Source organism: Diabrotica virgifera, chromosome 3 (assembly GCF_917563875.1).
Source record: "Diabrotica virgifera virgifera chromosome 3, PGI_DIABVI_V3a".
Lineage (NCBI taxonomy): Eukaryota > Metazoa > Arthropoda > Insecta > Coleoptera > Chrysomelidae > Diabrotica > Diabrotica virgifera.
This window is the reverse complement of record NC_065445.1, coordinates 127,710,661-127,724,796: the sequence shown is the minus strand read 5'-3', so window position 1 is coordinate 127,724,796 and position 14,136 is coordinate 127,710,661. Positions and strand designations below refer to the sequence as shown.

General features: G+C 33.0%; 1 protein-coding gene across 1 annotated transcript in view; it reads right to left on the bottom strand.

Moving 5' to 3' along the window:
• Nucleotides 1-14,136, bottom strand: part of LOC114343886 (coiled-coil and C2 domain-containing protein 2A) — a 217,388-nt gene that overhangs the window by 130,535 nt on the left and 72,717 nt on the right. The gene's annotated exons all lie outside the window — the stretch shown is intronic.

Below are 14,136 nucleotides of genomic sequence, written 5' to 3'. Positions count from 1 at the left end.
ACATGACTTCGAAGTCAGTTAAGTAAAATATAATTCCCTAGGGCGTTATTTTTCAAAATATTGCCATAGGGCATTAAATTTAAATAACTAGCTAAATACTGTCAAGTTGACAAATAACAACCTAAGTAAAACTATGGTTAACTCAATTACGTTACGACTACATCTGGTAAATGAACTTATTTTAAAACTAATTAATTCAAAATTCATTCAAATTGTTTGCATATAAAGAACAATTTAGTCGGACATTAAACGTTGAAGGCACCACGGGTATTATAGATAATAACCCTTTCGGTCAAAGTTATCGGGCCTTACCGGGTTACTTGACCTCGGGCCAAAGGCCCTTGGTATATACACCATTGATCTCAAGCTTTATTATCCGTATAATACCTTTGATACCTTAATAACTATAATACTTGGTTTAAATACTTTTAATATCTAACACACAAAATATGAAATGCCTTAAAAATGTTTATCCTGATAATAATTCGTTAAATTGATAAACATAATTTCATTTATAACTGTAATAACAGTTAGTTTCCACGTTAACAAAAATAAACAGAATAATTAAATTTGAAGGTTTGAACGAACTGTCGCCGTTACGAAGTGTCGCCGTTACGAAGTGTCGCCGTTACGAACTGTCCGTTACCATTTCGCCGCTTCGCAAGAACGTAGGCTTAAGTAAAAAAAGTCGATTTTAGACGAGAGGCATTTTAAAATTGTATGGATATGATTATGAGCATAACTCCGCATAAGCTGTTACTTTAAAGAAATTACCTATACAATTTTGTTAGAAATATATGTATCTACAAGCTGTGATAACTAGATAAATTTATAAAGTGTTTTTGTTAACCCCTATTACATTTGGGTCTTTTTTCCTCAGAAACATTTACTTCAACTTTGTTAAAACGCTGACTTAACTAAAAAAGGGTCCTTATTTTAGAGAGAATGTTCACAAAAACTAATCGTAAGTATAAGATCGGTCGTCCTTGACGAGAAATAAACACATAAATTGCTTCACATTCTGCGCTATTCTGCGGCGTAACTAACGTGGGTCTATATTCATACGAAAATGTTAAGTATTTAACTAATTCCGCGCTAAACAAATATAGAAACTTGGTGCCATTTCTTAGCGACTATTAATATTAACGTCATAGGTCTGTATTCACGCGATAGATACTTTTATTTTTAGTAGATCTGCATTAATAAGTCAATTTCGTCAAATTTTGACTTAAGCCTACGTTCTTGCGAAACGCGATTTGCCCGGTTACGAACTGTCGCGTTAGGAGATGTCATGGAACCGGTTTTAACTGCTTCTTTTGAGCGAGTCTACCAACTTTTGAAAAGTTTCAGAGTGGGACGCGTCTCCTCACTCACAACACCTAAATTTGTAGCTCTAGCGCGGTTATGTTATATTATTGCAAAACAGTAATTTTTAATTTTCGTCAAAAGATCTTACGTTAAAATAAAATAAATTTTTTTTGTACGGACAAAAAAGAGGGATCGATCGTCGAGTCCGACACCCACAAGATGTCATTCCAGCGCGGTACAGTTTTGTTGCGCGGTACAAAACGAGCCGGATAAGTGCTGGGGAGAGTGGTATTCTACTTTTACTTTGATACCTATGCGGGGGTGGTTCCCTAATTGCATTTCTCCATAAGATTCTATCTTGGGTCATATCAACATCAAGCTCCTTTACTGACACGTCCTGCCTAAGCATCTGCCCCGTCTTCTTTGATCTTCCTTTTCTGCTTCTTCCAGGAACTTGCAGTTCAGCAATTCTTCGTATTGGGTGATTAACGTCTCGACGTTGAACATGACCAAACAATCTTAACCTATGCTCCTTCATTTTGGCATCAATTGATGCCAGCCGTAGACTTCCCCTAATATACTCATTCCTAATTTTATCCTTTTTTGTTACTCCACTCATCTATACGCGTATTTGGGTCACATCATGCGAAACGAAAAATACCAGTTCCTTCAACTTATAATCCAGGGTAAAATTGAAGGCAAGAGAGGAATAGGACGCAAGAAAATGTCCTGGCTCCGAAACATAAGGCAATGGACAGGGATTAACGACATACAATCTCTGATACACATTGCAAGAAACAGAGAGTTAATGGAAAATGTGATCGCCAACATCCATTAGTGGATTTGCATTTGAAGAAGAAGAAGACTCATCTATCTATAAAATGTCAATTGCCAATTGCCAATTGTAACTAGGCTCAGGGCTCGTTAATTGTAACAAATAAAAACTTCTGTTGGAGTGGAAGTAAAGAGAGTGATAAACTCCAACAGAAGTAAGGAACAAAGAAGTAAACCAATTTGTTTAATGGGACATAAATGAATGACTTCAACGTTGAGGAGCCGAAGTAATAAAAATATTTAGAAAAAGCTGAAGTAGTTGTATGGGGGGATAATGATAAGATGATGAAGTTGAGGAAAGGGGAATTGAGAAAAAGGGGTATATACTAAAATGAGAATAATGTTCAGAAAATAAATAGGAGGAAAAAAAAGGAGAATAATTGCTAAATATATATTTAAATCTATGCTAAATCTATAAAAAAATCTATATTAGAATCAAACAGCCCACATAAAGAATGGACATATGGTGAGTGAAAACATAACCATTTTTAGGGGGGTTAGACAAGGCTGCATTCTTTCGCCACTGCTTTTCAACCTGTACACGGAACAAATATTTCTAGAGGCACTGGAAATGTACAATGAGGGCATCAAGATTAATGGCGTAACAATAAGTAATTTTCGATATGCAGATGATACTGTTATACTGGCCGATAGCATCAAAGATTTACAGATGATGCTAAATAGAGTAAATACAACTGGCAACCGATTTGGACTGAAGATCAATAGAAAGAAAACTAAATTTATGGTGATCAGTAAAAAGAACATTCAACATATCGACCTGAATATTGAAGCCGAACGTATTGAAAGATTACACCGATTTAAATATCTGGCATATACAGTAAATTATAAGTGTGACCCGGACGTACAGATTAGGATTCTAATTGAAATAGCAAGATCCAAATTCATAAAAATGAGAAAGCTCTTAAGCAACCGCAACCTAAGCATTAACCTCCGATGGCGCGCCACGAAATACTACGTACTCTCTACGATACTTCGCGGAGTAGAAGGGTGGACGTTAACAGCAGCAACTATAAAGAAGTTAGCGGCTCTAGAAATGTGGCTGTATCGACGCATACTGAGAATACCTTGGACAGACAGAGTGACCAACACAGAGGTATTGAGACGAATGGGTAAAGAGGTGGAATTGTTAACCTTCGGTAGAAGACGACACATAAAGAAGACTCATCTATCTAAGCAGTCTCATTTCCGCCACATGCATTCGCTACTCCTCTTTCTTTTTAACTGTCCAGCAATCAGTTCCTTACATCATAACCGGTCTTATGGTTGTTTTATAGAATTTTCCCTTCAACTTCATTGGAATTTTTCTGTCACGCACAACATACCACTGGCTTCCTTCCATTTCATCATGGCAATCAGTACTTTGCACACTGCTGCTCTAAAAAGATTTTTGTTTGTTGTGTTGAATAACGTACATAGATTTTTCAGCCAGGAAATCCTTCGAATTCCTGGTCGACGTTTTCCCTCTACTTTTCCCAGCAAGATGAGTTGCAGCAGTCCATATCTTTCGCTGTTCCTTATTATGTGACCGAGGTATTCGATTTTGGTTGTTTTTATTTTGATTAACTGTTTAATTCTTTGTGCATTCTTAGCAAAACACCCGCATTAGTAATGTGTGTGATCTTCAGGATTCGACGATAAAGCCACATTTCAAAAGCCTCAATTTTCTTGCAGGTGGCGTCTGTGAGAGTCCACGACTCAACTTTGTACAACAGTATAGAATAGTATATTACATACCTAGCGGGAAAGTACTCTATTTCAGCCGAGCGGCAAGGTAGTTTACCGAGGTGCGAAGCACCGAGGTAAACTACAGACGCGAGGCTAGAATGAGTTCCCACGAGGTTTGTATACTATTTTACTCACAATCGGTTAGTAGTTTATGGATTTCTAATACTCACAATCTACCAATAATAATTTCGTTTCAAATATCTGTATCCATTTTCATTATATGATAAGATGAATTATCTTAAGTAACCTGTGAGATCGTTGCTAGGTAACAAAACAAGTTTGTTGAATCTGACATTTAGACGATACACGACGTCATTAATTGTACATATAATCAAATTGTGTTTATTTTACAAAAATTTCTGATAGTGAATTTGAATGTACGCCACCAGAACTGCGGGTAGCTGCAGAGAGAGCTACTGACGGAATAATTCCTGAAAAAAGCAGGGAGAGGTATGAAAACACCTATGAACTATAAGTAAATGGTGCGTGGCTAAAGGTGTGCAGCATACCTGTGAGACGGTACTTCTTGCTTATTTTTGTGAAATGAGCAAACAAAGTAAAGCCTCCACATTATGGTCAAGATATTCGATGTTGCGAGCAGTATTAAACTTTAGGCATACTGTTGATATTAGTAAATACGCAAAATTGCGGGCATTTTTGAAAAGGCGGAATGTGGGATATCAAGCTAAAAAGTCAAGTGTTTTTTCTGAAACAGACATCGATACATTTTTAAACAATGCCCCGATAGAATATCTTCCTCAAAAGGTAATTTTAATTTATTTAGTGCATATTAATAAATATATGTTATATTAAATCTTTTTTAGGTTGCTTTAATTATTGGCATTTCCGGAGCCTGTAGGTGCGATGAACTTTTAAAAATGAAAATAAGTGACCTGGATATTATAGAAAATCGAATTATAATAGTGATTCCTGTCACAAAAACCTACTCTTCCCGTACATTTGTAATAACAAAATCGGAATGGATAAAAATAATAAAGCAATATTGTGACCTTCGTAATAACATTGGCTCTGATAGATTTTTATTACAAATAAGATTTAGTAAAATTACACGACAGCCTTTTGGGCATAATGCCATATGAAGTTTTCCTAAAAAAATAGCAACTTATTTTAAGTTGGAAAATGTTAACAGGTTTACAGGACATTGTTTTAGACGCACTTCAGCAACATTATTAGCAAATACAGGTGGAGACATCCTACAGTTGAAAAAGTTGGGGGGTTAGAAATCCAACACCGTAGCAGAGGAGAATTCATTACATGGACAAATAAAAATTGCTAATATGTTGTCTCATGTAGAAAATCCAGAAACGTCGGCGTCATCATCTATTTCTGAAACTCATAATTTTGAGCAACACGGTCTTACTTTAACCGTTAATAGTAATCATAATTCCAATGTAACTATTAACATTTATAATTCCAAATAATTTTCTTTTTGTTATTGTTGTTGTTGTTTCTTAATTAAATAAATGTTGAGTGGATTCTATTCTTTCTAAACCATCTTTTAATCAAAAATGACATTGACATTTGCAAGTAGAAAAGTGACAGATGCGAGCCGGGAAAGTACTTTCCCGGCTAGCTGGGAAAGTAAAGTAAGTAATAAGTCGCTTCCTGATTACTTCAAATGTTAGAAATCCATAAATTACTAACCGATTGTGAGTAAAAGATATAACACCGTAGTAATCTGACTTATATGGGTATCGACAAATCATGATATTTGAATACTCATTTGATTTCAATGGAATGCCCAATTGTCATTGACGTTCGTACCAAGGTTGGTTTATGTTTTTACTCTTTCTATTTGTTAACCATTCACACTGATTCGTCCAAATTGCTGTTCATTCTTAGAGAACATCATACATTTTGTTTTCTTAGAGTTTAGTGAAAGTCCGTATCTCTGACTGACTTCTGCGCTTCTGTTCATTAACTCCTGGAGGGTTTCAGAACTGTTAGTGAATACTACCGTATTGTCTGCGTATCTTATGTTATTGATACATTCTCCGTTAATTCGAATTCCGGCTTCAACATCATCCATTGCTTCTTGAAAGATTTCCTCAGAGTAGATGGTAAACAGCAGTGGGGATATTATACATCCCTGACGGACTCCGCGTTTGATTTTGATATCGTCGGATTCTTCTGCCTCTGACCGGAGAGATGATGTTTGATTCCAGTACAGATTGCTGATAATCCTTAAATCGCAGGTGTTTATTCCAATATTGGTTAACATCTCCATCAGCTTGTCGTGCTTTACTGTATCAAACGCTTTATGGTAATCAATGAAACATGCATAAATATCGCAATTTATGTCTCTACGTCGTTGAAATAACACGTGTATACTAAATAGAGCCTCTCTTTTACTGTATTTCGAAAACCAAACTGTGCTCGGCTGATTTTTTTTCGCACAGTCTATATATTCTTTAAATATTAAATATACTAGATATTCAAAACTCTTATTTTTCACTATCCTAAAATATCATTTTATTTGTAGTAACTTAATCTTTGAACGAACATTCCAAATACTCCTGTATAATCGTGTACTACATATGACTTATTAAATTAAAAACATGCACTAGTTTTTTTCTAAAAAAACCAACTAACAAAATTCAAGGAAAAACTAGAAAAAAATTAATAAAGAGATAAAAAAATTCAGGAATGAACTATGCAAAGACCTAGAGCAGTGGTTCCCAACCTTTTATGTCTGGCGACCCACCTTCTGATGTTTTTTCATATTCGCGACCCATCCCTCACCTATGATGATATGCTAGTCTGTATTCTGTACGCCACTCAGCTACTGTAAGAGCCACGCCGCGACCCACCTGAAATCTGTCCGCGACCCACTAGTGGGTCGCGACCCACCGGTTGGGAAACGCTGACCTAGAGAATAACATTTGGAGGATGCATATCTATAAGATAGTTACTTAAAATCAAGAAGACTATATTTATAATTCTAAAAATTTAAGATAGCCGAAGAAAAGAACTGACCGAGAAGTTGTTTCGAAAAAGAAAAAATTAATATAAGACCATTACAACAGGGATGCCAATAATTAAATTTTCAAAGCAAGAAATTATTGCACTTTAAGAGCTGGAAAATCACCAAGTTCGGAAAAAATTCTACCATAAATCGACAAAATCATTACAGAAAAAGAAGCTGAATGGATCAAAGAAATCATGAATGATCTACTAAGAAGACAAGTATTTCTATTACTAATAACCTTTTAGTCTTTCCAAAATTTGGAAAATAAATAGACGAACAAAGGGCTTTTAGACCAATATGTCGAATAAAATTAAAAAATAGATTAGAACAAGGAGTAACAGAAAGTGACTTCTGCATACATTACATATTAAAAACTACTAATAGCAACTCCTATTAGTCTGCTGCTAAAAAAAAATTTACCTTAGTAATGATTGTCAGATGATTTAAATGATGCAAGCTGTAGCATTTGTCTAACCTGAGATAGATTACCGACTTTGAGATACTATAAAAACTACTTAGTATGTATTATAACACACTTTAACATAATATGTGCTATATTCGACCAAACATATACAGCTTATTACGCAGATACCAAATAACAAATTAGTAATAATGACGCATAGGTATTCATTTAAAAATAGTTTAAAGCTTATCAAATTAATTTGCTGATTTTAAATTATAATTTAAAATTATTATTCACAAATAGAGCAAATTGAGTTTAATTTTATCTATTCTGTTTAAGTTTTAATGCAACCAAATTGCATGAACATTAATTAATAATTAGCTAAACAATGTTAAATTGCACCTTAATGATATTATAATATATTCGATTGTAAATGACATAGAAATTTATATATTTTTATTGGATTTTGCATGCTTCGTTTATATTTTAACGTAGTCAATGCCAGTTTTCCAATATAGGTATATAGAGAAAATATAAACTCAATATTTTAATTCATGATTTTAAAAGATTTTATATAATTATATACATTATACTAAGTGTAATCCATATAAAAGTATAAATATCTAAACAACATGTTGATCAAATCACGTAGAAGTAAACACGAACATACACTAACACTCTAGTAGGACACTCCAATCAAAAATATTGAGAATTATATTCAACGAGCTCTGGTATGTAAGCAATAAAACCCTACACGAAGACTCTTAGCTACACCTGTAGTATAGGAAGAAATTCAAAGGATCACAAAGAGCTGCCTTGATGGATTGAGAAGTCATCTAAATGATGAAGCAAGACTGCTAAACGCTCCTCAAGAATTCGCAAGACCACTGAAGAAACTATGGCAAACATATTTAATAAATTAAACATATTATGATCTAATATAATAATTACACTTTTATAAAAAAGAACATCTATATAATATTTATATAATATATTTATTATATACTTTCTTTTATACAGAGAGAGTCTGTAATTTGGAATAAATTAAATATCTCAAATACTAATTATTTTTTTGAAAAATGCTCAGACCCGTCGATTAGTACTTCAAATTGTCCTTTTTGACATACAATAATAATGTAAACAGGGTGTCCCAATTTAGAGATATGACGTCATCGTTGATTTTCTTAAATGGCAACACTGTCATTTTGATAGCTATTTTGATAGGATCTGTAAAGTTATACACAACTGCAAAATATCAAATTTTTATTCTCGACCATTTACAAGATAATAGAAAATAACAAAGTTATGTCTGTAATTTGAAATAAATTCAATAATTAAAATACTAATTGTTTTTTTGAAAAATGCTCAGACTCGTCGATTAGTATTTCAAATTGTCCTTTTTGGCATACAATAATAATGTATACAGGGTGTCCCAATTTAGAGATATGACGTCATCGTTGATTTTCTTAAATGGCAACACTGTCATTTTGATAGCTATTTTGATAGCGTGTGGTAAAGTTATACACAACTGCAAAGTTTAAAATTTTTGTTCCCCATCATTTACAAGATAATAAAAAATAACAAAGTTATGAAAAACAAGTAATCAAATAATAATTGAATTTAATTATTTCAAATAAGCAAATGCTCATAACGTTGCCCATTGACAATTTGACAATAATAATTGAGGGCAACATTATGAGTATTTGCTTAATTTAAATAATTAAATTAAATTATTATTTGATTACTTGTTTTTCATAACTTTGTTATTTTTTATTATCTTGTAAATGATAGGGAACAACATTTGAAATTTTGCAGTTGTGTATAACTTTACACTTTACACACCCTATCAAAATAACTATCAAAATGACAGTATTGCCATTTAAGAAAATCAACTATGACGTCATATGTCTAAATTGGGACACCCTGTATACATTATTATTGAATGTCAAAAATGACAGTTTGAAATATGTACTAATCGACGGGTCTGAGCATTTTTCAAAAAACAATTAATATTTTAATTATTGAATTTATTCCAAATACAGATATACTTTGTTATTTTCTATTATCTTGTAAATGGTAGAGAAATAAAATTTTATATTTTGCAGTTGTGTATAACTTTACACACCCTATCAAAATAGCTATCAAAATGACAGTGTTGCCATTTAAGAAAATCAACGATGACGTCATATCTCTACATTGGGACACCCTGTATACATTATAATTGTATGTCAAAAAGGACAATTTGAAATACTAATCGACGGGTCTGAGCATTTTTCAAAAAAACAATTAGTATTTGAGATATTGAATTTATTCCAAATTACAGACTCTCTCTGTATATTATAATATAATTATATATATTGTTGTGATCTTGATTATTGATATGAGATAATAATTTTATATGTCATTTAATTTAATCAATGCTTTAATAATAATCTAATTAATTTACCAGATCACATATCAATATGTTTTCAATCTCAGGGCTTTTTATAAAATTAATTACTTACATACGTGGCTTCTAAGTATTTCTTAATGGTTCCTAATCGGGATAGGAAAGAAAAGAGTAAAATAATAACACATATGGGTTACAATTGTAATCAAAATATTGTTTATTTTATTTAAATGGCAATCACTGCTTAATATTTGCTATATCTTATTATTCTTAAACATAACATTTATACATGGGAATCTTATTTCCTTTTGATTTCCAATTGAAAGTTTTTATTAACATTTAACTATTATGATTTATCAGCAACAATTCTATTTAAGTTTGATGAAGCTTTTCTGATATTATTGATTATGTTTTTTCAATTTTAAATGTGGTATTTACTACGAAAAACCCATACATTCATGTCCAAACAAATGAGACTGACCTTTTTCTGGTGCACTGAGAATGTCTTCACACAAGACCCGTTTCCTGCTATCCTTGGCTGCAATCAAAACCTCGTCCTGGCTTCCAGTAATGTTCTCCTCTGAAATTAGCTCGTATAGCTCTCGTTTCCTGCTTCTGTCGTGATGCTGTGTTCTACCTTTTTTGAAACTGCAATCAGCTACCGGGAACTCTTGGCTCAAGGAGGTTCTTTTACTCTCAACCTGGCCTACCTCTCGTTCCACGATAGATACTCCACACTCACGGAACTACACCGGCTTTCTCACTCTCCGTACACTACCGTCTACTACTGGACTTCACTTCTCGACAGCTCAAAACATTCTGATCTCTATTTGTCATTCATTCCCCTACTTTCTAAATATCCCTTCCAGATTCACAAATCAAAATTCCACCACCAACTCTCATTCGCAGTATTCCTCAAAACCAATTTTTAAACTTTCTAAATATCCCTTCCAGATTCACAAATCAAAATTCCACCACCAACTCTCATTCGCAGTATTCCTCAAAACCAATTTTTAAACTTTCTAAATATGCTTAATGGATTTCAAAGAAAATAGTTAATTCCCATTCTAAAATTACTTTCTACTATATACAAATTTTAATGACCTATTCTCTATTTCCACTTAGTCTTATTTAGCATCGGCTAATGATCGATCCTTCCGCGAACAAACGATAATGACCTATTAACGATTTCACTTGAGTCTTATTTAATCACTTCTTAAAATTAAATATAACAATTTGTTGTATACAGGTTGTTCTAAATTTATATGCCCGTGGTTGAGAAAAATTGAAAATATTTTATATTAAATTGAATTTGTCTATAATTATCAAATTTTAATTTTCATATCAAATAGAAATATAACAAATCCCCGCCTTGTATCCGATAAAATTTATCTGCATTTTTAAATAAATTTTCTCGAGGCAAAACCAACTCCCTGTATATTTCCTTACTTTAATCTACGTCTTATACCCCTTCTTCTTGTATTACTCTAATTAGTCCCACCTGTAGAGTAATTGTTTCCTTATTTTCAGTGTCCTCCTCCTGTGTTAGAGTGTCGGCTATTATGTTGTCTTTCCCTTTTTCCCATATCAATCTTCTGTCTTTTTCCTCAGATTTTTCACATACTTTTACCGTGTATTCTGCATCCTCGTTTTCATATGCCTCCTCTTCAAATGCCACTGTTTCGATCATATCTTTTTCGCTTTCATTTGTTAGCTTTATTTCTTCTTCTCCTGAGCTCATCTCTTCTTTTGAGGAATCCCAGTTTTCTTTTGCTTTTGATACTCTCAATTTTTCTTCTTCTGGGCTCAACTCTTCTTTTGAGGAGCCACAGGTTTCATTTTCTTTTGTCTTTTTCTGACTTTTTCTCCCTTTTCTTCTTTGTCCTTGCTTCGTTGCCAAATTCATTTCCACTGTTTGTTCTTTACCTGATTCGTCCGTATTTTGTTTCTCCTGTTCCTTGTTCTGTTCTTCTTCTTTTTCTTCTGTTAGATTCATCGTATTATTTTTAAAATCTATCACTACATGTTTTTCTGCCAATTCGTCAACTCCTACTATCATGTCATGTGACATGTTTGGCATTATTACACATTGTAGTGCATACATCTTCTTACCCAGTCGTACCATTACTCGTATGCCTTCATTTATAGTTGCCAATGTCCGTTTGTTTGCGCCCACTAAATTTACCCTAGGTATTTTGTAAATTAAATTTGTTAAGTTAACTTCTTCTATTAGTTTTCTGTTGACCAATGTTATTTCAGATCCAGTGTCTATCATAATTTTAATTGGTTTCTCGTTGATAAATCCATCCACAAATTTTAAATTAACTCCATTTTTCTTTTCGTTGTTTCTTGCCAATTTAATAAACTCCTTGGGGTTACAAAAGATTCCTGTTTGATTTTTGGTTTTTAGTAAGCGCCGTCGTGAAAAAACGCCGGTTGCTCATCGTAGTTTATATTTTCGTCATAATGTCTCTCTCCGTCATATTCATATGTCTGGGTATTATTTACTTCTCTTCTATTTTCTCTTGGTCTGTCGGATCTGTTTCGGTTTTCTCGATATCCCTGTTCTTTTTGTCTACCATTATTTCTGTTTTCTTGATTTGCGAGTGTGGTGTTTCTATTCTGGTATTCTCGATTTCTGTCCTCATTCCATTGCCTATTTCTTTGTTCATAATTTCCTCTTCCGTTGTCTCTATTTTCGTTTTCCCTTCTGGGATTAAATTCTCGTCTTGTATAGTCCCTCCTATTTTGATTTCTATCTCTGTAATCCTGTGTTTCTCGGAGCCTGTAATCTTCTCGCGACCTTCTTGATTTTCTTTCTCTTAAACGTGATTCTCTTATTTGTAGGAATTGGCATAAACTATCTATGTCTTTGTAGTTTTGCAATGTGATATGGTCTTCCAGCGTTTCTTCGAAATGTCTTGCAATCAGTTCGACTAATTGTTCCGATGAGTAATTATATTGTAGATGTTTTGCGTTATAGTAAATTTGTAATGCATATGTCCTTTCTGATATACCCATCCTATCATTGTATTTCCCATTTTGCAATTCCTTGTTAATTTCCAATTGTTGGACTTTTCCCCAGAAATAATTCAAAAATTTTTGTTCAAATTGTTGCCAACTGTCAAATTCTTCTTCTTTGCAATCGAACCATAGGCTTGCTTCATATTTTAGATGGTTTCTGATAGTTTCTTTTGCTGTTTCGAAATTTCCGATGTGCTGTATTTTCTTTTTCAGGCTATTTATGAACGGCACTGGGTGTAATCTTCTTACATCCCCGCCAAACCTTATCTTCACGTCATCTGTGCTATGTATAACATTTTCTCTTCTTTCTCCTACATTTTGTTGAATATTGATTTCCGCCATCTTTCTTTCCATTTCTTCTCTGATTGCTTGAATAGCGTTTTCAAACTTGTTTTCCACATTTTCCATTTCTTTTTTCTGGCAATTCGTTATCTCCTTTATTTTATTTTGAATTTTCATTTCTTGTTCTTTCATCTCGTTTTTCATTGTTGTCAAACATCCTTTTACTTCCTTTTCATACTTTCCTATGCGTTCCTCCATTTTCTTGTTGTTCTCTTCTATTGCTTGTTTCATTTTTTGTTGTGTTTCATCCATTTTTTTATCCAATTTTTGTTGTGTTTCATCCATTTTTTGTTGTGTTTCATCCATTTTCTTTGATGTTTCTTCCTGATTTTTATCCATTGTCCTTTTCGCTTCATCCATTGCTAGTTTTGTTTCTCTTTGATTGTCATCCAGTTTTTGTGACTGGAGTTGCATCAGTTGTAATAGTTTATCTATTCCTGATAATTCTTGCTGTTCTGATGCCATGATTGTCGTGTCTAAAATATCTTCTTGGTCTGAATGTTCTTTTTGTTTTTTGTTGTCCTTGCTTTGGCTTCTTGTCACAGACATTTGTTTTCAAGAAGTACTGTCCCCGCCAAATATGAAATTTTACTAGTATGTTACCAAGACGACTTTTTCTCACCCAAATATTATAAATTGTCAATAAATATATCAAATGTAAATATCGTAAAAATAAAATATTAAATCAGTTATGTAAAATTTGTACCTAAAGAGATCTAAAATTTTATGTTATCAAATGTAAGTATCTCACTTTTTACCACAGGCATATAAATTTTCAAATACCGGCTTTACTCTTTCTATCCTTCAAATTTACCACTAGAAATACTTTACAATGCCCTCCACGTTGGACGACAGTTGTTGTGATCTTGATTATTGATATGAGATAATAATTTTATATGTCATTTAATTTAATCAATGCTTTAATAATAATCTAATTAATTTACCAGATCACATATCAATATGTTTTCAATCTCAGGGCTTTTTATAAAATTAATTACTTACATACGTGGCTTCTAAGTATTTCTTAATGGTTCCTAATCGGGATAGGAAAGAAAAGAGTAAAATAATAACACATATGGGTTACAATTGTAATCAAAATAT